We start from the raw sequence: 27,589 nt of genomic DNA on the forward strand, positions 1-27,589 counted from the left end.
AGATGCTTACTCCTTGGAAGGAAAGTTATGACCAACCTAGATAGCATATTAAAAAACAGAGACATTACTTTGCCAACAAAGGTTCATCTAGTCAAGGTTATTGTTTTTCCAGTGGTCATGTATGGATGTGAGAGTTGGACTGTGAAGAAAGCTGAGCACCGAATTGATGCTTTTGAACTGTGGTGTTGGAGAAGACTCTTGAGAGTCCCTTGGACTGCAAGGAGATCCAACCAGCCCATTCTAAAGGAGATCAGTCCTGGATGTTCTTTAGAAGAACTGATGCTAAAGCTGAGACTCCAATACTTTGGCCACCTCATGCGAAGAGTTGACTCACTGGAAAAGACTCTGATGCTGGGAGGGATTGGGGACAGGAGGAGAAGGGGACGACAGAGGATGAGATGGCTGGATGGTATCACTGACTCGATGGACATGAGTTTGGGTGAACTCTAGGAGTTGGTGATAGACAGGGAGGCCTGGCGTGCTACAATTCGTGGGGTCACAAAGAGTCGGACATGACTGAGCGACTGAACTGAACTGACATATGTATATGATCTCTGTTCATATATAATGAACATATATAATGATCTCTGTTCATTTCCAAGGCAAACCATTAATGGAAAATGGAAATGAACAGAGATCATTCTGTCCTTTTTGAGATTGCATCCAAGTACTGCATTTCAGACTCTTTTGTTGACTATGATGGCTACTCCATTTCTTCTAAGGGATTCTTTCCCACAGTAGTAGATACAATGATCATCTGAATTAAATTCACCCATTCCAGTCCATTTTAGTTCACTGATTCCTAGAATGTTGACATTCACTCTTGCCATCTCCTGTTTGACCACTTCCAATTTGCCTTGATTCGTGGACCTGAGTTTCCAGGTTCCTATGCAATATTGCTTTTTACAGCATCAGACCTTGCTTCTATCACCAGTCCCATCCACAGCTGGGTGTTGTTTTTGCTTTGGCTCCATCCTTTCATTCTTTCTGGAGTTATTTCTCCACTGATCTCCAGTAGCATATTGGGCACCTACCGACCTGGAGAGTTCATCTTTCAGTGTCCTATCTTTTTGCCTTTTCATACTGTTCATGGGGTTCTCAAGGCAAGAATACTGAAGTGGTTTTCCCTTCTCCAGTGGACCACATTCTGTCAGACCTCTCCACCATGACCCATCCATCTTGGGTGGCCCCACATGGCATGGCTTAGTTTCATTGAATTAGACAAGCTGTGGTCCATGTGATCAGATTGGCTATTTGTCTATGATTGTGGTTTCAGTCTGTCTGCCTTCTGATGCCCTCTCTCAGTGACTACCATTACTTGGGTTTCTTTTACCTTGGAGGTGGGGTATCCCTTCATGGCTGCTCCAGTAAAGTGCAGCCGCTGCTCCTTTCCTTGGATGTTTGGTAGCTCCTCATGTCCTCACGTTTAGATCTAACACCTCACGTAGTTTGTGGGGTAGCTCCTCCCACAGCTCCTCACGTTTAGAACTAACACCCAAAAAAGATGTCCTTTTCATTATATGGGACTGGAATGCAAAAATAAGAAGTCAAGAAATACCTGAAGTAACAGGCACAACTGGCCTTGGAGTACAGAATGAAGCAGGGAAAAGGCTAATAGATTTCTGCCAAGGGAACACACTGGTCATAGCAAATACCCTCTTTGAAAAACACAAGAGAAGACTCTACACATGGACAACTCTACAGATGATCAACACCAAAATCAGATTGATTATATTCTCTGCTCTATATAGTCAGCTCTATAGTCAGCAAAAACAAGACCAGGAGCTGACTGTGGCTCAGATCATGAACTCCTTATTGCCAAATTCAGGTATAAATTGAAGAAAGTGGGGAAAACCACTAGACCATTCAGATAGGACCTAAAATCAAATCCCTTATGATTATACAGTGGAAGTGAGAAATAGATTTAAGGGACTATCTGATAGACAGATTGCCTCATGATCTATGGATGGAGGTTCATGACATTGTACAGGAGACAGGGATCAAGACCATCCCCAAGAAAAAGAAATGCAAAAGAGCAAAATGGCTGTCTGAGGAGGCCTTACAAATAGCTGTGAAAAGAAGAGAATCAAAAGCAAAAGAGAAAAGGAAAGATATACCCATTCGAATGCAGAGTTCCAAAGAATAGCAAGGAGAGATAAGAAAGCCTTCCTCAGTGATCAATGCAAAGAAATAGAGGAAAACAATAGAATGGTAAAGACTAGAGATCTCTTCAAGAAAATTAGAGATACCAACGTAGAATTTCATGCAAAAATGGGCTCAATAAAGGAGAGAAATCATATGGACCTAAGAGAAGCAGAAGATATTAAGAAGAGGTGGCAAAAATACACAGAAGAACTATATAAAAAAGGTTTTCACTACCCAGATAAACATGATGGTGAGATCACTCACCTAGAGCCAGGCAACCTGGAATGTGAAGTCAAGTGGACCTTAGAATACATCACTACGAACAAAGCTAGTGGAGGTGATGGAATCCCAGTTGAGCTATTTCAAATCCTAAAAGATGATGCTGTGAAAGTGCTGCACTCAATATGCCAGCAAATTTAGAAAACTCAGCAGTGGCCACAGGATTGGAAAAGGTCAGTTTTCATTCCAATTCCAAAGAAAGGCAATGCCAAAGAATGCTCAAACTACCACACAATTGCAGTCATCTCACATGCTAGTAATGTTCAAAATTCTCCAAGCCAGGCTTCAGCAATAAGTGAACCATGAACTTCCAGATGTTCAAGCTGGTTTTAGACAAGGCAGAGGAAGTAGAGATCAAGTTGCCAACATCTGCTGGATCATTGAAAAGGCAAGAGAGTTCCAAAAAAACATCTATTTCTGCTTTGTTGACTATGCCAAAGCCTTTGACTGTGTGGATCACAATAAACTGTGTAAAATTCTGAAAAAGATGAGAATACCAGACCACCTGACCTGCCCCCTGAGAAACTTCTATGCAGGTCAGGAAGCAACAGTTGGAACTGGACATGGAACAACAGACTGGTTCCAAGTAAGAAAGAGTTCATCAAGGCTGTATATTGTCACCCCGCTTGTTTAACTTATATATAGACTACATCATGAGAAACGCTGGGCTGGAAGAAGCACAAGCTGGAATTAAGATTGCCGGGAGAAATATCAGTAACCTCAGATATGCAGATGACACCACCCTTATGGCAGAAAGTGAAGAAGAACTAAAAAGCCTCTTGATGAAAGTGAAAGAAGAGAGTGGAGAAGTTGGCTGAAAGCTCAACATTCAAAATACTAAGATCATGGCATCTGGTCCCATCACTTCATGGCAAATAGATGGGGATACAGTGGCTGATTTTATTTTGGGGGGGCTCCAAAATCATTGCAGATTGTGATTGCAGCCATGAAATTAAAAGACGCTTACTGCTTGGAAGGAAAGTTATGACCAACCTAGACAGCATATAAAAAAGCAGAAACATTACTTTGCCAACGAATATCCATCTAGTCAAGGCTATGGTTTCTCCAGTGGTCATGTATGGATGTGAGAGTTGGACTGTGAAGAAATCTGAGTGCAGAAGAACTGATGCTTTTAAATTGTGGTGTTGGAGAAGACTCTTGAGAGTCCCTTGGAATGCAAGGAGATCAACCACTCCATCCTAGAGGAAATTGGTTCTGGATGTTCATTGTTGGGACTGATTGAAGCTGAAACTCCAATATTTTGGCCACCTGATGTAAAGAGCTGACTCATTTGAAAAAACCCTGATGTTGGGAATGATTGAAGGCAGGAGGAGAAGGGGACGACAGAGGATGAGACTGTTGTATTGCATCACTGACTCAATGGACATGAGTTTGGGTAAACTCTAGTAGTTGATGTCGGATAGGGAGGCCTGGTGTGCTGAGGTTCATGGGGTCACAAAGAGTCAGACATGACTGAGCGACTGAAGTGAACTGAACTGATGGGTATATATTTATATATAGTGACTGCTTCTATAAGAAGATCACTCTTAGCTGTATCAAATTCCTAACCTTTGTTTCTATTGACTACTAATGAGTCTCTTTTTCTTTTATATTACTTCACTGTAATAATGTAGGTTTTAAAATTAATTTTAGAATTCATTTCTTTTTCTACTATCTATTTTTGTTTCCAGTTACACCAGGATTCCAAGACATTTCAGTGTTTTTTTGTTTTAGTTTTTTCACTCAGTGTGTTGTAGTTTCATAAAGAACTCAGTTACAGTTTGTTGGGGTTCAATGATTTGTATTCCTCTTTCCAATTTTGCAATTCTTTCCTAGGACAGTTGCCCCTTATTCTTAGTTCCTGTTTCCATTAGTAAATGTGCTGCCACTCTTGGCATTGTTACTGCTCATGAATTGAGCCCATCTCATTTTCAGGGCATGTATCATCAATGATGCCCTGTAATCAGACATTGTCATTTTTCATGAAAAAAAAAAAAAAAAAGGAAGACATAATCCTGGTGTTTTGATGTGAGGAACACATGAATGATTATCTTCTGTGGGCTATGTTCTTTAGGGAAGTTTTTAAAGTAGTGTTGCTTATGTCTCAATATCCAGCAGGGGTTTATTTTATTATGATGCTTCCTTCATATTTTGTTCATAATGCAATAATTCTCCTAGGAGAAAACTCAGCTAAAAGAAGAAGCTCAAATAAGCTTAGACCACTTATCTTGGACTCAGAGCAGAGGAATAATTATGGAAAAAAGCATGACATATATTATTCTATAGACCACCTGTCTAATCCTTCTGGGAACTGAGTCTGAGTTCAAGCAATGTAATGACAGGTCAGGGATGAAAGCTAGAGATAGCCTTTGCTGCATATATATCCTCTTGTTAATTTTTATTTCTTTTTAAAATAATATAATTTAGTTTAGTAGAATAAACACTATGGGTTAAGTACAACTGTATATGAACACACACATAGTTGCACAGTGTACGAGGAATTATTTTAAGTCATGAATTTTAAAAAGGACTTCCTTAGAGAGACGAGAACAGATTTATAACCAGCTGGTGCCAGGTTATATTTGGCATATGGAACCTAGATTTAGTTATCATCCTCAAAGTCCATGAATACCATTCTAATAACACTATTGTGCATGTAAGACAAATGGTTGGGGAATTCCTTTAACCGATACCCAGGTGATGAGACAAGGTCAAATGTAATCACAATGCACTGAAGTTGCTGAGGTTTGAGTCCCTAACTAGCTTCTCTGAGGCAGCCAGAGATGTCAGTGCTGCAGGGGAAGCCTATGGTATTTTGAAAGATGTGAAAACAGCAAGGTGTTTTTCTGTATTTTTGTATGCTAGTATAGACATACAGGTTTGTTAAATGAAATATGTGAAAGATGTTACGTCCTGAGAGCCAGACCACTAGGGTACCATGAGGTCCTTGTCTTCTCTTAGAAAAGAGGTACTGATACATCCTCTGTGCCTTCATTCTTAAAGGAACCTCTGCGTTCCTGGGTGAATAGATAAAGAGTCAGCTGAATAGATAGAGTTCTTCTGAGTCAAGATTCTTTACCACATCAACTCAGGTTCCCTATCTCCCACCTCAGTAGCACTTATCATCAAGAAAATAGCTTTCTTCTCTACCTGGTAGGGAATTCCATTATTTTATATTGACTTCTCTGACAAATTATTACCCTACCCACTCCGTCTTCTTATCTCTCAGAAAGATTCCCCTCACTGACTCTTTCTGAATTCTGGTTTAGCCTATAGCTGACTGGGCTAGAGATCAATTGCTGATCCAAGCCAAGCCAATAAGATTATGTCTTAAAAATTTGAATTTGGGATACAGAAAATTCCATTTATTTCTAAATAATAAATTTTGAGATATACTTTAAAAGGGAGACTGAAATGGCCATACTAGATCTTTGTTTAAGTTCAACAAAGAATGATGTGCAGTTGGCTTCAATTCCTCCTAAGCATTTGATGTACACAGAAGCATGATAGTCCTCTTTTAGTTTTGAAACACACCCTTTTAATTTTATGTACAAGGCTGCCTATTGTCACCCTACTTATTTAAATTATATGCAGAGTACCTCATGCAAAATGCCAGGCTGTATGAAGCACAAGCTGGAATCAAGATTTCTGGGAGAAATATAAATAAACTCAGATATGCAGATGACACTACCCTTATGGCAGAAAGTGAAGAGGAACTAAAAAAGCCTTTTAATGAAGGTGAAAGAGGAGAGTGAAAAAGCTGGCTTTAAACTCAACATTTAAAAAACTAAGATCATGACATCCTGTCCCATCACTTCATGGCAAATAGATGGAGAAATAATGGAAACAGTGACAGATTTTATTTTCTTGGGCTCCAAAATCACTGCAGATGGTAACTGCAGTCATGAAATTAAAATACGTTTGCTCCTTGGAAGAAAAGCGATGACAAATCTAGACAGCATATCAAACAGCAGAGACATTACTTTGCCAACAAAGGTTCATCTAGTCAAAGTTATAATTTTTCCAGTAGTCATGTATAGACGTGAGAGTTAAACTATAAAGAAAGGATCTATGCTTTTGAACTGTGGTGTTGGAGAATATTCTTGAGAGTCCCTTGGACTGCAAGGAGATCCAACCAGTCAATCATAAAGGATATCAGTCCTGAATATTTAGTGGAACTATTGATGCTGAAGCTGAAGCCCCAATACTTTGGCCACCTGAGGTGAAGAACTGACTCACTGGAAAAGACCCTGATCCTGGGAAAGATTGAAGGCAGGAGGAGAAGGGGACGACAGAGGATGAAATGGTTGGATGGCATCACCAACTCGATGGACATGAGGTTGAGCAGGCTCTGGAAGTTGGTAATGGACAGGGAAGCCTGACATGCTGCAGTCCATGAAGTCGCAGAGTTAGACATGACTGAGCAACTTAACTGAACTGAGCTGAACTGACCCTTACCTCAGGTGGGTTCTCTTTCTTGAAATCAAATATTTGCTAAACAATATTTGGGGAGAATGGGTCTATTTAGGCAATCTGCATAATCAGAGTGACAAGTTGAAACAGGCCTTCTCCTACAACAAAGATTCTGCTCTTAGTTTTTTCACAATGGATTTGTTTTACTACAAGTGTGAAGACAGAGATGCATCCTGTCTCCAGTATATCAATAAGAATTATAGTATGAGGGGAAGAAGATGCTTTTAACCTTTATTCCATTTTGACCATTATACATGGAGTCAAGTTTATTTATGTTTTGGATTTTTTTCTGGAAAATTTAGCCTTTAAAAATGCATTTGAATCCAAATGGTATTTTCTTATCATTACAGATTTTTAAAATTTGAACACTAAGATTTCATTGTTGACTAAGATTTTTCAGATATATCTACCCCTTGGGCTTCCCTGGTAGCTCAGACAATTCAGGATATTCAGGTCTGATCTGTGGGTCAGGAAGATCACCTGGATAAGTGTATGGCAACCCACTCCAGTACTCTTGCCTGGAGAATTCCATGGATAGAGGAGCCTAGCAGGCTACGGTCCATGGGGTTGCGAAGAGTTGGACACAACTGAGTGACTAACACTTTCACTTTTTAGTCTAGGTTTGGTTAATTCACTATAATTTGGGATTTGCCAGGTGACACTAGTGGTAAAGTACCTGCCTGCCAATTCAGAAAATATAAGAGAGGTGGGTTCAATCCCAGGGATGGGAAGATTCCCTGGAGGAGGGCATGGCAACCCACTCCAGTATTCTTGCCTGGAAAATCCCATGGGCAGAGGAGCCTGGTAAGGTATACTTCATTGGGGTTGCACTGAGTTGGACACAACAGAAGTGAATTAGCATGCACACAAGAAACAATGGGTCTATTATTTTGATCCCCTCTCACTCATAGTTCCGTCACCAGGAGGGTTCTTTCATTTTGTTCTGTTTTTTTTTTTTTTTTTCCCCAGCTAGCTGCACAGTTCAGTGCAATAAAAGATTCATATTTTACCTATTTTTGATCATTTGAAATAAAACATCTTTTAAGGGAAAATACATATGAAATTCTGGTAACAACTGCCCCAGCTAGGAAAAGCAAAAACTTCCCTGAAAAGAGTCTTGTGTAGATAAAGCTGGGTCCATATTCTTGCAAAGAAAAGTTCAAATATTAACTACTAATTTTTAATTCATTAAGAATTAGAAATTTTATTGCCAAAAACTCTTTGCAAATACTAAAAGAAGTTTTCAAAAACAAGTTTTCAAATTTTTTTAAAAATAAAATTAAAACTGTCTCTGTGCACAATTCAAAAGAGTGGCTCTTCCAAATACTCTAGTATTTTTCATTTCATTGCACTTCTTTTGAGAGATAAAGACACCATGACAATCATTTTTTTAATTGTTAAAAAGGGTTCTTTAACTTTTTTGTCATAAAATTAACTATTTCAAGAGGAAGTAAGAGGATGTGAACTTTACCTTCACTGACAAGGAAAAAAAAAAAAAAAACTTCATGAGGAATAACTCTCAATGAAAAGTAATTGAAAACTAGCAACAGAACTCCTGCATAACAAGGCTATAATCAAGTATGAAAGAATGAAAAGCAATTGAGTTAGGACCTCTACTTGTGGGAGGGAATGCAAAGGAAAAGGGATATCTCAGGGGCGGGCACCCACCCTGGGAAGTGAGCATGCCGGGGGCCAGCATGAGGAACTCCACCCGTTGCAAAGGTCATGAAGAAGGAGGCTTGGCATAGGCAAAGGCGTGATCAAGCCTCAGGAAAACCCCTGTTCGCGAGCATCTAACCCCAAAACCAGAGTCTGTTTTATGCTCTCACCTATACCTCTGACTTTACAGGGGGCTCTCCCCCATAACCGTTTCTCTCAGAGAAGGAGTAAACGTGCAGCTCCAAGGCAATAAAAATTCCTGGGCGTGACAAGAGTGTTTCAGCTTACGGACTCCTCTGAAGGTTATCTAGCCTGCCTGTATAGGTTTGTCTGGCCACATGTGATTGTTTACAGCCTCCCAATCTGAGAGGCATGAGATGTTTTAGACTTACTAAAGGCAAATTCTTTTGGGGAGTTAGAAATTATAAGTATAGTGGGTTGGTTAGGAATTATATTGGTGAAGGGTTTTTCATTTGTTCTGTCAATAATTGCTGCTAATTCCTTGCTCTGGGTAGGACAAGGATGTCTCAGGTCAAACCTCTCTGCTGACAGACTAGCTTGTGTGACAGGATTATCCATACTGCTGCCACTAGCACATGATTGTTTACTACCCCTCAACCATAAACAGCACAGAGAGTTTTGGAGTATTTTGAGAGTCTTAATTAGCACAGTGTTTTTTCTTCTTGTTGAGTCAATGATTGCCACCAGGCCTCCATATCCTTAGGCACCTGGGAATATATTAATCAATGTATTTGGACTATAGAAAAGGAAATATAGTAGTTTTTAAGGTTAGCAATACTAGACTTTTTGAGTTAATGGATTTTCTGTTTTGTAATAGATCACTGTGCTTTGTTATAAATCACTGTGTCCTTGCTATGTAAAAATGTAATTTTATCACTATCTTAAGACTAAATAGATCTTAAGGGGAACATTGGTGAAAGGATTTTCATTTGTTGGGCTGATGTTTGCTGCTAAATCTCCATATTCCCTGCCCTTATAATGAATATAAGTAACATATAGGAGAAATAAGTATTAACCTTTAAGATTAATCCTGTTAACCTTGGGTTAAATAGATTCCTTTCTTGATTGTAACTCACTACACCCTCACCCTATAGGAATGTAACTTTATTTGGAGGGTGGTGCCTGGTTTAAGAAAAAACACCCTTGGAAAAAATGTTTTTTGGTTATCAGAAAGAAAGGATCATAAAATGTCAGCGGGTCTCATGGCCAGAAGATGATGTAATATTCCTAAGACCTTTATTTTTTACATTTATGTGAAGCACCTGATTTTGATAAAGGTCAGGACTGCTGACCCCTGCGTGACTCTGCATTCATCCCTATATGTAACAAAAGGTATATTAGCAAACCCAAAAATAAAGAAATCGGATCAGTTTCTGGAAAGACTGATACCCCCATGTCATTCTTTCTTGCTCCTCGTTTTTCTGGCTGAATTCCCATCTGGAGCATGGATGCGTAGACCAGGTTATTCAGCCTCTTTCTCCACTAATCTTCCTACTACACTATCCATTTCTAATCTCTCTATATATCTGTAATTAAATATGTATTTTTCCAAAGATGCCGACGCCGTCCCCCCACCTTTGAATCACCCTGGATCCAACGGGGCTGGACCCCAGCATGAGCACACAGCCACCAACAAGAATTCTAGTCCTGGGGACTGATATGGAGGAGACAAGACCCCTTGGATGGTTGGAGGACCATAGGGACAGACAGAAAGGCTAGGGAAGCTTTTCACTTGAGAGGAGCACACAAGTGCTGGGTTGACCCTGAGGCAGGGAAGAGAGAGGTCTGCCCTAGAGGTCCCCAATGACCACCTCATGCCATGTCTTACCTTGAGCCAAACTAGCACCCTGGTCTGCTGACTCAACTCACAGCACATCACTGGAACTGGGGTAGCCAAGACAGAGGAAAAAGCTCAACTTTGGGATACAGGGGCCACATGGTCGCAGGACGGAGCTAGGAGTCGTGGGTGGCCATTGCTGCCACTTACTTAAGTAGTGCCACAGAAGCAGCCCAGATTCCTGGTGCCAGCTGCTCTGCCTCAATTCACCCCTCAAAACATGCAGAGGGATCACAGGAGCCCCACCTTCCCTGCAGAATGCTTTCAAACCAGGGTGGGAATAACAGAAGTTGGTCACAGTGATCAGCTATTAGAGAAGAGGGGTCTTTCCCCAAGGCAGGGCAGAGACAAGTCGGCTCTAGCAGCTGCTGGGGTTCTAATGATTACCTCCCCGTCCACCCCAGCTGAAGCTGAGTGAACACTTCCATTCTGCTTAGTCCATGCCATAGTGCAAAGCTGGATCTAGGGTGGCCAGGGTGGGGAAAAGACTAAACTGTGGGCTAAATCTGAGAGAAGCCACAAATGCCTATATAAGCAGTGCATCAGACCTCTATATGTACATGGACCCCCTAGCTTCAGCATCCCCTTTCCTATGGGGCAAAAGTCCTAATTCAAGGAGAGAGAGAAAACAAAACAAAACAAAACATACATTGAAAGGGAACAGAGCCAAATTGAGCCTAACCATTAGACCTATTGCTTCAGCAACTTCCCACTTCCCTAATAGGGCAGTGGTGGCCAGTGAGCCTAACACTAAGCATCAGTTCTAGCCCTTTTACTTCAAGTCCCCTTACCCCCTCCACCAAGGTGATACCTTTCAGCACACCCTGAGAAAAGAGATGATTGGACTTCATGTCAAATCCAGCCCTCCCTTCAAAGGCATCGGGCACACACAGTCTACGTATTGATGTTCCCACATAAGAATATACCTTGAAGACCACAGTAGGTAATTGCTTCACCTTAACTGACAGAGGCATAGAAGGTTAATCAAAATAAAAAGGCAGAGGAACTTCTCTCAACTGAAAGACAAAGAGAAAACCCCTGAAAAAAACAATAAAATAGAAGTAATTTACCAGATAAATAATTAAAGACATTGGTAATAAAAGTGTTAGCTGAATTAGGAGAAATGATTGATCTAAATACTGACCATTTTCACAGGGAATCAAAAAATATAAATAACTAATTAAAAATAAATTTAAGGTTTGAAATAACACACACACACACACACACACACCCTGGAAGGAATAAATAGTAGATTAAGTGATACAGAAGACCAGATAAGTGATCTGGAAAATAGAAAAATGGAAATTATCTAATCAGAACAACAGAGAAAATATTTTTTTTTTTTAATGAAAGCTATTTAAGGGTCTCTGAATAACATTAAACATTATAAGCTTCATTTTTATAAGGGTTCCAGAAGAAAAGAGAGACAGAGAAGGAGATTAAAATGTACTTGAAGGAATTATGGCTGAAAAATTCTGAAACCTAAAAAAGGAAACAGATATCCATATACAGACAGAGAGTCCCTACTAAGATGAACCCAAACAGACCCACACCAAGACATACCATAATTAAAATGGCAAAGGTTAAAGATGAAGAAAGAACTCTATAAGCAGCAAGAGAAAAGCAAAGAGTCATATACAAGGGAATCCCTACAAGGTTATCAGCTGAATTCTCTGCATAAATTTTGCAGACCAGAAGGGACTGGCATGATGTGTCCAAAGTGTGAAATGGGAAAAACCTATAAACTTGGATACTCTACCCAGCAAGATTATAATTTGGAATACAAGGAAAGATAAAGAACTTCTCAAACATACAACAAATAAGAGAATTCATCAAACTAACACTGAGAATTCACCAATACAACACCTGCCTTAAAGGAAATGTTGAAGGATCTTCTCTAAATTTAAAAGAAATAAGAATGTATAGGAATTGGACAATTCTACCAGGAAAGGCAAATATATAATAAAGATTGAAGATCATTAAATTCAAGAGTTTTTTTTTTTAATAAAATGCAAAATTAATATCCTTTATAGAAGTTCACCAAGAAGAAAAGAGAAAGGATACACACATATGCATACACATACACACCAAAAAAAAGGAAGAAAGAAAGAAAGAGGCGAAATAACAAACAGTGCCACAAGGATACAAAAACAGCCATAAAAAAAACACAACAAACATTTAAATGACAACAAATTGGATAACCTATAAGAAATGGACAAGTTTTTAGAAAGACGAAATATGCTAAAATTGAATAAAAAATAAATAATATTTTAAACAAATAATTAATTATAACATAATTTAAACAAATTCATCACTAGTAGTAAAATAATCTATAATTAAAAGAACCCTTCCAGCAGACAAAAGTACCTTAGGACTGTTTAGCTTTATAAGAGAATTCTACCACGTTTATAAAGAATAACCAAAATTATCTTCTCCAACTAATTAAAAAACTAAAGAGGACAGAACATTCCCAAATTCATTGTATGAGGCCACCATTATCATGATAAAAAAGCCATTCAAAGACATAGCAAAAAAAGAAAATTATAGGCCAATAACTTGGGTGACTAAAGAAGCAAACATTAAAAAAAAAAAAAACTATTAGCAAAGTGCACCTAATAATACATAAAAAAGGACCATGATCAATCAATTTGAATTTATTTCAGTGTCACAAAGATATGCCAACATTTGCACATGAGCCAATGAGTTACATCACGTTAACACTCTGCTGCTGCAATATAAAATAGAAATAATAAACAACAAATAGCAGCAAAAATATGCCCATGACATATTCACAGGACTAGAAAAAATAATCATAAAATTCAGAAGGAACCACATAAGACCCAGGATTGCCAAAGTAATCTTGAAAAAATAAGAATAAAAATGGAGACATTATCATCCCAGATTTCAGACTATACTACAAAGCTACAGTAATCAAGGCAGCATGGTTCTGGCATTAAAAAGAGATGCACAAATCAATGGAACAGAACAGAGATCCCAGAAAACACACACACACACAGTAAATTAATATACAACAAAGGAGGCAACAATATGCAATGGAGAAAAGACAGTCTCGTCAATAACTGGTGCTTGGAAAATTGGACAGCTACATGTAAAAGAGTGAGATTAGAACTCTACATCACTCCATATACAAAAATAAGAACAAAAATGGGTTAAAGACCAAATATAAGCTCTGAAACCATGAACTGGAAAAGAACATGGACAGAACACATTTGATATAAATTTTACCACTAATTTTTTCATCTATTTCTTAAATCACAAGAAAAAAGGACAAAAGTCAATAAATGGGATTAACTAAATTAAAAAAAAAATTGTATACTAAGGAAAACTATTAACAAAATGAAAAGACGACCTACACAATGGAAGAAATATTTGTAAATAATGTGACTGGCAAGGGAATAATATCCAAAATTTGTAAACAGTTCATACAATTGAACATCAAAAAATAAAATAACCAGATTAAAAATGGGCAGAATTGAATAGACATTTTTTCAAAGAAGACATACAGATGAGAAAGAAGCACATGAAACAATGCTCAGCATCACCAAACATTGGAGGAAAGCCAATCAAAACCACAATGAGGTATCATCTCACATCTGTTAGAATGGTTATCATCAAAAGTCCACAAGAACTACTGTTGGTGAGGGTGTGGAAAAAAAAAAGAGAATAATTATACATTGTTGATAGGATTGTAAATTGTTGCAGCTGTTTTGGAAAATAGTATGGAGGTTCCTCAAAAAACTAAAGATAGAACAACCATATGATACGACAATTCCACTTTGGGGTATACACATCTCAAAAAACCAAAGAAACACTTATTTGAAAAGATTTATGTATCTCAATGTTCAAAACAGTGCTGTTCTCAAAAGCCATGTTATAGAAGCAACCCAAATGCCCATCAGCAGATGAATGAATAGGAAAGAAGTGACATACATGCATGTGCACACATGTGCATGCACACACACACACACACACACACACACACACACACACACACTGGAATAGTACTCAGCCATAAAAAAGAACAAAAATCTACTATTTACATCAGTGTGACTGGACCTAGAGGGTATTATGCTTAGTTAAGTCAGAGAAAGGCAAATACTATATGATATTATTTATATATGGAATCTAAAATATAATACAAATGAGTGTATTTGCAAAACAGAAACAGAATCACAGAAATAGAAAAAAAAATTTTATTGGTTAACAAAAGAGAGAGGGGGAAATTAAGGGTATGAGATTAAGAGATGCAAACTAACATGTATAAAATTGACAATAATATTACATTTATAGTACAGAGAATTATAGCCATTATCTTTTAATAAATTTTGATGAAATGTAATCTGTAACAACATTGAATATTATGCTCTACACATGAAACTACTATAATATTATAAATCAATCATACATCAACAACAACAAAAAAAATTAACTACTCCCCCTCAACTTCACTTTTCAGTATTTTTCAGTATTTCAGTAAAATCCCTGTGAGAAAAACATATGTGTGTGCATGTTTGTATGTATGATTTCTTAATATCTGGGCATAAATTATTTTAAGCATCTTTCCATTCTAATATTTATGGTTCTTTTTTTATATTGCAGTGATATGAATTAACAGACTATGCTAGGCAACATTAAGGGCTTCCCTGGTGGCTCCTATGGTAAAGAATCTGACAGCAATGCAGGAGATCTGTGTTTGATGCCTGGGTCAGGAAGATCTCTTGTAGAAGGTGATGGCTACCCACTCTGGTAGTCTTGCCTGGAGAATTGGTTACAGTCCATGGAGTCACAATGAGTCAGACACGACTGAGTGCCTTATACTTTCAGACAACATTAAACTAAGAAAATATCTCCAAAATAGTTACACTAGAGATTGAATAAGAGATTAAACTCTTGTGGTTTGGATAATTTACTTAATGATAGTCTAGAAAAATAAAATTATTTAAAGGCCTGGATTATCGCTGATGCCAAAACACACACACAAATACATTTGTCTTCATAACAGTTATATACAAATTGTACTTCCTTAGGCAACTGGGTGAATAGAGGTGATGTTTAATGAGCACACAGAGAAGGAAATAGCAACCCACCCCAATATTCTTGCCTGGCAAATCCCACAGACAGAGCAGCATGAAAGGCTACAGTTCACGGAGTCGCAAAGTCAGACATGGTGACTAAACAGCGCACCTTAATGAACACAGAAAAAATATAAGTGTGAAAGAGAGAGAGCTTAATTGTGCATAAGTCAGAAGATAAGTCACTTCAATGAGGGATACTGATAGAATTTTGAATAGAAGTTTCTAAAATGCATTTTAAAAACACTTTCACAATGTATTTTACTGGGTTAAATACAACCTCCACCACTCTTTAGTTAATGCATACGTGTTAACCACATATTGTCTTGGGTTGCTATGTTTATAAGAAATAATAAGAAGCATACATTTCTTATTTTAGTGATGCATTGGATTCATAATAAAAGGAAGTAAGAAGTGGAGAAAGATATGAAATTACATGTATTTAAGCTTGCTAGGAATTAAAAGGCAGTTTGGAGTCGTAGGACCTTGACATCAATTGAGGTTTTCATCAATCCTACAATCCCCTGAGGATCTGGGACCTTTCTGTTATCTATTCTATTTCCCAACTCTGTATAGTTAACAAGTCAAAATTCCCATAATAATAACAACTATAGATGAGTATTGTTCTTGGTTTGGCAATCTGAACTACATTTGTCAGAGGGATGAAACATGTGGATATGTCTGGAGGGCTCACTGGATATTACCATAAAGTGTCACTTATTATTTGAACTGTGGAAATGTCTGGAAAATATTTATCCCTGGTTTCCCAAGTGTCTCAGACCGTAAAGAATATGCCTGCAATGCAGGAGACCTGAGCTTGATCCCTGGGTTTAAGATACCCTGGAGGAGAACATGGCAACCCACTCCAGTATTCTTGCCTGAAGAATCCCCATGGAGAGAGAAGCCTGGTGGGCTATAGTTCATAGTGTCGCAAAGAGTGGGACATGACTGAGCAACTAACAGCTTTATTACTTTCACCTCAAACTTTAAGATATACATGGAAGGACAGGACAATGCTTCATTTTGTGAAAGGAAAGATTATTCTGACTATAATTTGAAAGTTTTCTCTCAGATAGTCCTTTAATTCAGAAATGTAGACTTATACTTGAGATACAGAGGGAGAAAATGACATTGACAATGTAAATACAAGCTATTAAAAGCCAATTTATAAATTAGATCATATGTGAGAGAAGCAGAGTATACAACCAGGAAGAAAACAAGCTATTGAAATCCTCTCTTCCAAAGTAAAACCTATGAGGCTTCGAAAAATCAAGGCAAAAATCAGCAGATGAACCTAGATAGGATATCAACAATGACTCTGGGAATATCATGACAGTTCCAGGAAGTCCCTTCACAAGCTGCATGTAGGCTTCTCAGAAGGAATTTATGGCCGAGGCTTCGGTGGCCCTAAAGGTGATGCTTCAGCCTTACAGCAGGCAACATACTGGGGTTCAGGTCAAGAAGAGGCAAATATGTTTCTTGACATGTAATAAAGGAAAGCATAACATTAGGGTAGATGAAGACTTGCCTAGGGGTTTGTAGATCTACTTTGAAAGGATTCAAGGATTTGGAAAAAGTTTGTCAAAAAGGTAGATGGGGATTTGAGCCATTAAAGTAAAACTACATTAGATTACTATTGGATTCCTGGCTTTTTGGTATTTTTGTTTATTTTCATGTGTGTGTCTGAGAGCATGGTCTATAATCACAAACTAAAGGAAAGGTTTCAAGCCCTTTCAGAGTATTGATATGTTGTAGTTTTTAACATAAGAATGATCAATTAGTGAATATTTTTTCCTGACTGAAAAGAGGTTGATAGATCTAAGATTTTGGAATTAATAAACGGAAATTGTATATAATATTATAGGGACATATTCTATAAAGAAAGACCAGTATTCTGGCATTTCAGAATGGGGCTTAGGAGTTAGATATGGATTATATTATTTTTGCTTTTGAGGACTGAATCAATCACACATATAATGGATAAAGGCTGGCACTAGGCTCATCAAGTAACTGGATCCTAATATTCTAGCATTGTAGATATGACCTGCAGAACATGGCTATGTGTGTATGTATTGAAAGTGGTAGGTTAGCTGTTAAAAAGACATATATACATTGTGTAGCTACATAAACTGCCGGCTTAATACCTTTGATGGTACATGTTCAAATTATTTAAATATAAAACTGCAGGCAAGAGCCTTCTCCTTGAAATACTGAGAGACATTATCATTGCTAAGAATAAAAGTAAGGAATTAAAGTTCACATTCTAATGGTTTAATTGTCTGTGATCTAAAAATGTCATGATGACAGTTTAATTTTTTTTTTTTTCTATTAAGATCACACTTCTCTGAAGAGAAGGGGATTTTTCTAGCTTTCTCTCTCCAATACAATTGACTATATGATTGAAACTATTCACCACATAACACCTGGAATGGGTAGTGGTGTTAGATTTATCAGACAGAAAATAAAGCACTTCACTTGATCACAGAGAATGTCATTCTTTGTGATATGCAAAGCGGGAGCACAGTGTCATTGGATTTTAGTATTAAAGCATATTACTTAATCCAAAGCATAAAAGAGTTGTACTTCAAACTGAAGTACAATCTGGAATATTTACTACATACAGTTTTATTCCCGATATACATAAGACAGTATACTATAAAAGACTTGAACTTCCTTGTTTTGTAATTTTACAGTCCTCTGACAATTTTTCAAACCTGAAGCCTAAAATGGACCCATCTTTATTGGTCAAGAGGAGAAATATACCCTTTCCTTCTTACTCTAGCTATAGTACTCAGTCCAGTACTCTAGCTATTCTCTTCTATTTACTCTATCTTATTTCCCATGTGCTGTGCTGTGCTTAGTCACTCAGTTGTGTCCGACCCTTTGTGACCCACTGGACTGAGCCTGCCAGGCTCCACTGTCCATGGGGATTCTCCAGGCTAGAATAATGGAGTGGGTTGCCATGCCTTCCTCTAGGGGATCTTCCCAACCCAGAGAGTGAACCCAGGTCTCCTGCACCACAGGCAGATTCTGTACTGTCTGAGCCACCAGGGAAGACCAAGAATACTGGAGTGGGTACCCTATCCCTTCTTCCAGAGATCTTCCAGAATCAGGAATTGAACTGGGGTCTCCTGCACTGCAGGTGGATTCTTGACCAGCTGAGCTACCAGGGAAACCCATACATCATCATTATTTTCTTTTCTTATGGATCATTTTCATAAACATACCACAATGATACTCTGTTTTCCCTCATCAAAGAAATGATAGATTAGGTGACCACCTAATCTATTACAAAGGAGGCAAGAATGTATAATGGAGAAAAACAACATCTTCAATTAATGGTACTGGGAAAACTGCACAGCTACATGTAAATGAATGTAGGACACTCCCTAATATCATACACAAAATAAATTCAAAATATATTAAAAATCTAAATGGAAGCCTGACACAATAAAACTTTTGGAGGAAAACATAAGTAGAGTACTCTTTGACATAAATCACAGAAATATATTTTGGTCTGCCTCCTAGAGCAATGAAAATAAAAAACAAAAATAAACAAATGGGACCTTGTTAAACTTAAAAGATTTTGTACAGCAAAGGAAATCATAGATAAAAAGAAAGGGCAATGCTCAGAATGGGAGAAAATATTGCAAATGAAACAATCAACAGGGATTAATATATTAAACATACAAACAACTCACGCAGCTCAACATTAAAAACACACACAAACAAGTCAAAAAAAGGGAAGGGGGGCAGAAGATCTAAATGGATATTTCTCCAAAGAAGACATCAGTTCAGTTCAGTTCAGTCCAGTCACTCAGTCATGTCCAACTCTATGCGACCCCATGAATCGCAGCACGTCAGGCCTCCCCGTCCATCACCAACTCCTGGAGTTTACCCAAACTCATGTCCATCGAGTTGGTGATGCCATCCAGCCATCTCATCCTCTGACATTCCCTTCCCTCCCAGCATCAGTGTCTTTTCCAATAAGTCAACTCTTTGCATGAGGTGGCCAAAGTATTGGAGTTCAACTTCAGCATCAGTCCTTCCAATGAACACCCAGGACTGATTTCCTTTAGGATGGACTGGTTGGATCTCCTTGCAAGAAGACATATAGATTACTAAAAAAGCACATGAAAAGATGTTCAACATCATTAATTATTAGAGAAACACAAACCAAAACTACAATATGGAATCATGTCACACCAGTCAGAATGGCCATTGTTTAAAAAAATCTACAAATAATAAATTCTGGAGAAGGTGTGGAGAAAAGGGAATCCTTCTGTAAGGTTGGTGAGAATGTAAATTGGTACAGCCATTATAGAGAACAGTATGGAGCTTTCTTAAAAAACTAAAAATAGAGTAACATCTTATCCAACAGTCTCACTCCTAGGCTTATATCTGGAGAAATCCATAATTCAAAAAGATAATACCAACACCTATAGACGTCCCTGGTGGTCCAGTTGTTAAGAATCTGCCTGCTAATGCAGGGGACACGGTTTGACACACTGCAACTAGAGAGTAACCCTTGCTGCCATAGCTAGAAGAAGCCCATATGCAGCAATGAAGATTCAGCAGAGCCAAAAATAAAATGAATTTTAAAAAATCCTAATAAAGAGAAAAGATATATGCACCCTCAATGTTCATTGCAGTAGTATTTTTCCAGAAAATGCAGTAATAGCCAGAAAATGGAAGCAACCTAAATGTCCATCAACAGAAGAATGAATAAGTAAGATGTGATAGATATATATAATGGAGTGTTACTCAGTCATAAAAAAGAATGAAATAATGCCGTTTTCAGCAACATGAATGGACCTAGAGATTGTCAGGGTGAGTGAAGTAAGTCAGACAGAGAAAAACATATATCATATGCTATGACTTACTTGTGGAGTCTAAAATAATGTTACAAATTAATTTATTTACAAAATAGAAAGAGAGTCACAAATGTAGAAAACAAACTTATGAGCTACCACGTGGTAAGAAGGGGATAAATTGGGAGATTGGGATTGATATATACACATTACTATATATAAAATAGACAGCTAACTAAAACTGTACTGTATAGCACAGGGAGCTTTAATCAATACACTAATTATCTATATGGGAAAATAATATAAAAAAGTAGCTATGTGTATATGTATAACTGATTCACTTTGATGTACAGCAGAAGCTAATACAACACCATAAATCACTGTTGTTGTTGTTCAGTCACCAAGTTGTGTCCCACTCTTTGAGACCCCATGGACTACAGCATGCCAGGCTTCCCTGTCCTTCATTATCTCCCTAATCTGCTCGAATTCCACACAAGCTGGAATCAAGACTTCTGGGAGAAATATCAATAACCTCAGATATGCAGATGACACCACCTTTATGACAAAAAGTGCAGAGGAACCAAAGAGTCTCTTAATGAAGTTGAAAGAGGAGAGTGAAAATTTTGGCTTAAAACTCAACATTGAGAAAACTAAGAACAAGGCATCCAGTCCCATCATTTCATGGTAAATAGATGGGGAAACAATGGAAAGAGTGGCAGACTTTATTTTCTTGGGCCCCAAAATCACTGTGGATGGTGGCTGCAGCCATGAAATTAAAAGATGTTTGCCCTTGGAGAGAAAAGCTATGACAAACAGATAGCATATTAAAAAGCAGAGACATTACTTTACTAACAAGGGTTCCTATCGTCAAAGCTTTGGTTTTTCCAGTAGTCATGCACAGATGTGAGAGGTGGACCAGTAAGAAGGCTGAGCACCGAAGAACTGATACTTTTGAATAGTGGTGCTGGAGAAGACTCTTGAGAGTCCCTTGGACTGCAAAGGGATCAAACCAATCAATCCTAAAGGAAATCAGTCCTGGATATTCTTTGGAAGGACTGATGCTGAAGCTGAAGCTGCCACCTTCTGCAATATTCTGGCCACCCAATGCAAAGAGCAGACTCATTGGAAAAGCACCAGATACTAGGAAGGATTGAGTGCAGGAGGAAAAGGGGATAACAGAGGATGAGTTGGCTGGATGGCACTGCAGACTCAATGGACATGAATTTGAGCAAGCTCTGGAAATGGTGAAGGACAGAGAAGCTTGGCATGTTGCAGTCCATGAGGTCACAAAGAGTCAGACAAAACTGAGTGACTGAACAACATATTGAGTCAGTGATTCTATCCAACCATCTCATACTCTGCCGTCCTCTTCTCCTTTTGCCTTCAGTCTTTCTCAATGGTCTTTTCCAATGAGTCAGCTCTTTGCATTAAATGGCCGAAGTATTGGAGCTTCAGTTTGAACATCAGTCCTTCCAATGACTATTCAGGCTTAATTTCTTTAGGACTGACTGGTTTGATCTCCTTGCAGTCCAAGGGGCTCTCGAGTCTTTTCCAACACTACGATTCAAAAATCATCAAATTTTCAGCACTCGCTCTTCTTTATGGTCCAACTCTCACATCTGTACATGATTACAGGAAAAACGATACATTTAACTATATGGACCTTTGCAGGCAAAGTGATGTCTTTCCTTTTTTTAATATGCTGTCTATTTGGTCATAGCTTCCTATACAAAGAGCAAGCACCTTTTAATTTCATGGCTGCAATCACTGTCCACTGTGATTTTGAAGCCTCTAAAAGTAAGATCTGTCACTGCTTCTACTTTTCCCCCTTCATTTTGCTATGGAGTCGTGGGATTGATACTAAGTCTTGTTCTTAGTTTTTTGAATACTGAGTTTTAAGCCAGCTTTTTCACTCTTCTCTTTCACCCTCATCAAGAGGTTCTTTAGTTCCTCTTCATTTTCTGCCATTAGTGTGGTATCATCTACATATCTGAGGTTGTTGATATTTCTCCTAGCAATCTTGATTCCAGCTTGTGATTTATCCAGCTCAACATTGCACATGGTGTACTCTGTATATAAGTTAAATAAGTATGGTGATAACATACAGCCTTGTCATACTCCTTTCCCAATTTTGAAACAGTTGCTCTATGTAAGTCTCTAACTGTTGCTTCTTGACCTATGCATAGGTTTCTCAGGAGGCAGGTAATGTGGTCTGGTATTCCATCTCTTTAAATATTTTCCACAGTTTATTGTGATCCACACAGTCAGTGGCTTTTGTGTAGTCAATGAAACAGAAGTAGACATTTTTTTCTGGAATTTCCTTGGTTTTTCTATGATCCAACAGATGTTGGCTATTTGATCTCTGGTTCCTCTGCCTTTTCTAAATCCAGCTTTTACATCTGGAAGTTCTCAGTTCATGTACTGTTGAAGCCTAGCTTGGAGGATTTTGAGCATTACCTTGGTAGTATATGAAATATATGCAATTGTGCGGTAGTTCGAACATTCTTTGGCATTGTCCTTCTTCGGGATTTCAATGAAAACTGACCTTTTCCAGTCCTGTGGCCACTGCTGAGTTTTCCAAATTTGCTGGCATATTGAGTTCAGCACTTTAACAGCATCGTCTTTTAGGATTTAAGGATTTTCCAGCTCAGCTAGAATTCTATCACCTCCACTAGCTTTCTTCATAGTGATGTTTCCTACATCCCATTTGATTTCACACTCCCTGATGTCTGACTCTAGGTGAGTGACAACATCACTGTGGTCATCCCAGTCATAATACTTTTTTGTATAGTTCTTTTGTGTATTCTCGCCACTTCCTCTTCATCTCTTCTGCCTCTGTTATGTCCTTACAATTCTGTTTTTTATCATATCTATCCTTGCTTGAAATGTTTCCTTGATATCTCCAATTTTCCCAAAGAGATCTTTAGTCTTTCCCATTCCTTTGTTTTCCTTTACTTCTTTGAATCGTTCATACTCCAATAAAAATTAATTATAAAATTTTTTTAAAAGTATAAAAACTCTCTTGTCCCTAGATATGTTGTCTCATTTCCTTTATTATCTTTTTAGAATATAATAATTTATTTTTTAATTTATTTATTTTAATTGGAGGCTAAATACTTTACAATATTGTAGTGGTTTTGCCATACGTTGACATGAATCAGCCATGAGTGTACATGTGTTCCACATCCTGAACCTCCCTCCCACCTCCCTCCCCATCCTATCTCTCTGGGTCATCCCAGTTCACCAGCCCTGAGCACCCTGTCTCATGCATTGAACCTGGACTGGTGATCTGTTTCACATATGATAATATACATATTCAAAGCTATTCTCTCAAATCATCCCACCCTCAAGTTCTCCCACACAGTCCAAAGGAATGTTCTATACATCTGTGTCTCTTTTGCTCCCTCACATATAGGGTTATCATTACCATTTTCTAAATTCCATATATATGTGTTAATATACTGTATTGGTGTTTTTCTTTCTGGCTTACTTCACTCTGTATAATGGGCTTCAGTTTCATCCCCATCATTTGAACTGATTCAAATGTATTCTTTTTAAAGGCTAAGTAATACTCCATTGTGTATATGTACCACATCTTTCTTATCCATTCGTCTGCCGATGGACATCTAGGTTGCTTCCGTGTCCTGGCTATTATAAACAGTGTTGTGATGAACATTGTGGGTACATTTGTCTCCTTCAATTTGGGTTTCCTTGGTGTGTATGCCCAGCAGTGGGATTGTTGGGTCATAAGGCAGTTCTATTTCCAGTTTTTTAAGGAATCTCCACACTATTCTCCATAGTGGCTGTACTAGTTTGCATTCCCATCAACAGGGTAAGAGGGTTCCCTTTACTCCACACCCTCTTCAGCATTTATTTTTTGTAGACATTCGGATAGCAGCCATTCTGACTAGCGTGAAATGGTACCTCATTGTGGTTTTGATTTGCATTTCTCTGATAATGAGTGATGTTGAGCATCTTTTCATGTGTTTGTTAGCCATCTGTATGTCTTCTTTGGAGAAAGGTCTGTTTAGTTATTTGGCCCATTTTTGATTGGGTCATTTATTTTTCTGGAATTGAGCTACAGTAGTTGCTTGTATATTTTTGAGATTAGAAATTTGTCAGTTGCTTCACTTGCTATTATTTTTTCCCATTCTGAAATTTGTCTTTTCACCTTGCTTATAGTTTCCTTTGTTGTGAAAAAGCTTTTAGGTTTAATTAGATCCCATTTATTTATTTTTGTTTTTATTTCCATTACTCTGGGAGGTGGGTCATAGAGGATCCTGCTTTGATTTATTTCAGAGAGTGTTTTGCCTAAGTTTTCTTCTAGGAGTTTTATAGTTTCTGGTCTTCCATTTAGATCTTTAATCCATTTTGAATTTATTTTTGTGTATGGTGTTAGAAATGGTTCTAGTTTCACTATTTTACAAATGGTGGACCTGTTTTCCCAGCGTCATCTCTTAAAGAGACTGTCTTTTCTCCATTGTATATTCTTGCTTCCATTATCAAAGATAAGGTGTCCATAGGTGTGTGGATTTATCTCTGGGCTTTCAGTTTTGTTCTATTGATCTATATTTCTGTCTTTGTGCCAGTACCATACTGTCTTTATGACTGTGGCTTTGTAGTATAGCCTGAAGTCAGGCAGGTCGATGCCTCCAGTTCCATTCTTCTTTCTCAAGATTACTTTGGCTATTTGAGGTTTTTGTTTTTCCATACACATTGTGAAATTATTTGTTCTAGTTCTGTGAAAAATACCATTACCTTGATAGTGACTGCATTGAATCTATAGATTGCTTTGGGTAGTGTACTCTTGTTCACTATATTGATTCTTCTAATCCATGAACATGGTATATTTCTCCATCTATTTGTGTCCTCTTTGATTTCTTTCACCAGTGTTTTATCAGTTCAGTTCAGTCACTCAGTCGTGTCCAACAATTTGCGACCCCATGAATCCCAGCACGCCAGGCCTCCCTGTCCATCACCAACTCCCAGAGTTCACTCAGACTCACGTCCATCGAGAGAGTGATGCCATCCAGCCATTTAATCCTCGGTCGTCCCCTTCTCCTCCTGCCCCCAATCCCTCCCAGCATCAGAGTTTTTTCCAATGTGTTAACTCTTTGCATGAGGTGGCCAAAGTACTGGAGTTTCAGCTTTACCATCATTCCTTCCAAATCCCAGGGTTGATCTCCTTCAAAAAGCACTGGTTGGATCTCCTTGCAGTCAAAGGGACTCTCAAGAGTCTTCTCCAACACTAGTGTTCAAAAGCATCAGTTCTTCGGTGCTCAACTTTCTTCACAGTCCAACTCTTACATCCATTCATACCACTGGAAAAACCATAGCCTTGACTAGACGGACCTTTATTGGCAAAGTAATGTCTCTCCTTTTCAATATGCTATCTAGGTTGGTCATAACTTTTCTTCCAAGGAGTAAGTGTCTTTTAATTTCATGGCTGCAGTCACCATCTGCAGTGATTTTGGAGCCCCAAAAATAAAGTCTGACACTGTTTCCACTGTTTCCCTATCTATTTCCCATGAAGTGATGGGATCAGATGCCATGATCTTAGTTTTCTGAATGTTGAGCCTTAAGCCAACTTTTTCACTCTCCACTTTCACTTTCATCAAGAGGCTTTTTAGTTCCTCTTCACTTTCTGCCATAAGGGTTGTGTCATCTGCATATCTGAGGTTATTAATATTTCTCCTGGCAATCTTGATTCCAGCTTGTGTTTCTTCCAGCCCAGAGTTTCTCACGATGTACTCTGCATATAAGTTGAATAAGCAGGGTGACAATATACAGCCTTGACATACTCCTTTTCCTATTTGGAACCAGTATGTTGTTCCATGTCCAGTTCTAACTGTTGCTTCCTGACCTGCATACAAATTTCTCAAGAGACAGGTCAGATGGTCTGCTATTCCCATCTCTTGCAGAATTTTCCACAGTTTATTGTGATCCACATAGTCAAAGGCTTTGGCATAGTCAAGAAAGCAGAAATAGATGTTTTTCTGGAACTCTCTTCCTTTTTCCATGATCCAGCGGAAGTTGGCAAGTTGATCTCTGTTTCCTCTGCCTTTTCTAAAACCAGCTTGAACATCAGGAAGTTCACGGTTCATGTATTGCTGAAGCCTGGCTTGGAGATTTTTGAGCATTACTTTACTAGCATGTGAGATGAGTGCAATTGTGTGGTAGTTTGAGCACTCTTTGGCATTGTCTTTCTTTGGGATTGGAATGAAAACTGACCTTTTCCAGTCCTTTGGCGACTGCTGAGTTTTCCAATTATGCTGCCATATTGAGTGCAGCTCTTTGACACCAACATCTTTCAGGATTTGAAATAGCTCAACTGGAATTTCATCACCTCCACTAACTTTGTTCATAGTGATGCTTTCTATGGCCCACTTGGCTTCACATTGCAGAATGTCTGGCTCTCGGTGAATGATCACACCATTGTGATTATCTTGGTCATGAAGATCTTTTTGTACAGTTCTTATGTGTATTCTTGCCACTCTTCTTAATATCTTCTGCTTCTCTTAGGTCCATACCATTTCTGTCCTTTATCAAGCCCATCTTTGCATGAAATATTCCCTTGGTGTCTAATTTTCTTGAGGAGATCTCTAGACTTTCCCATTCTGTTGTATTCCTCTATTTCTTTGCATTGATCGCTGCGGAAGGCTTTCTTATCTCTTCTTGCTATTCTTTGGAACTCTGCATTCAGATGCTTATATCTTTCCTTTTCTCCTTTGCTTTTCGCTTCTCTTCATTTCACAGCCATTTTTAAGGCCAGTGTGTTTTAGTTTTCTATATGTAGGCCTGTTGTTTCTTTAGATAGATATATTCCTAAGTATTTTATTCTTTTCATTGCAATGGTGCATTGAATTATTTCCTTAATTTGTCTTTCTGTTTACTCATTGATTATGTATAGGAATGTAAGGGATTTCTCTGTGTTAATTTTATATCTTTCAACTTTACTTTATTCATTGATTAGCTCTAGTAATTTTCCAGTGGAGTCTTTAGCGTTTTCTATGTAGAGGATCATGTTGTCTGCAAACAGTGAGAGTTTTACGTCTTCTTTTCCAGTCTGGATTCCCTTTATTTCTTTTTCTTTTCTGATCACAGTGGCCCAAACTTCCAAAACTATATTGAATAGTAGTGGTGAGAGTGAGCACCCTTGTCTTGTTCTTGACTTTAGGGGAAACACTTTCAATTTTCCTCCATTGAGGATAAGGTTTGAAAGTGAAAGAGGAGAGCGAAAAAGTTGGTTTAAAGCTCAACATTCAGAAAAC

The sequence above is a fragment of the Budorcas taxicolor genome, chromosome 8 (genome assembly GCF_023091745.1).
Source record: "Budorcas taxicolor isolate Tak-1 chromosome 8, Takin1.1, whole genome shotgun sequence".
Classification (NCBI taxonomy): Eukaryota; Metazoa; Chordata; class Mammalia; order Artiodactyla; family Bovidae; genus Budorcas; species Budorcas taxicolor.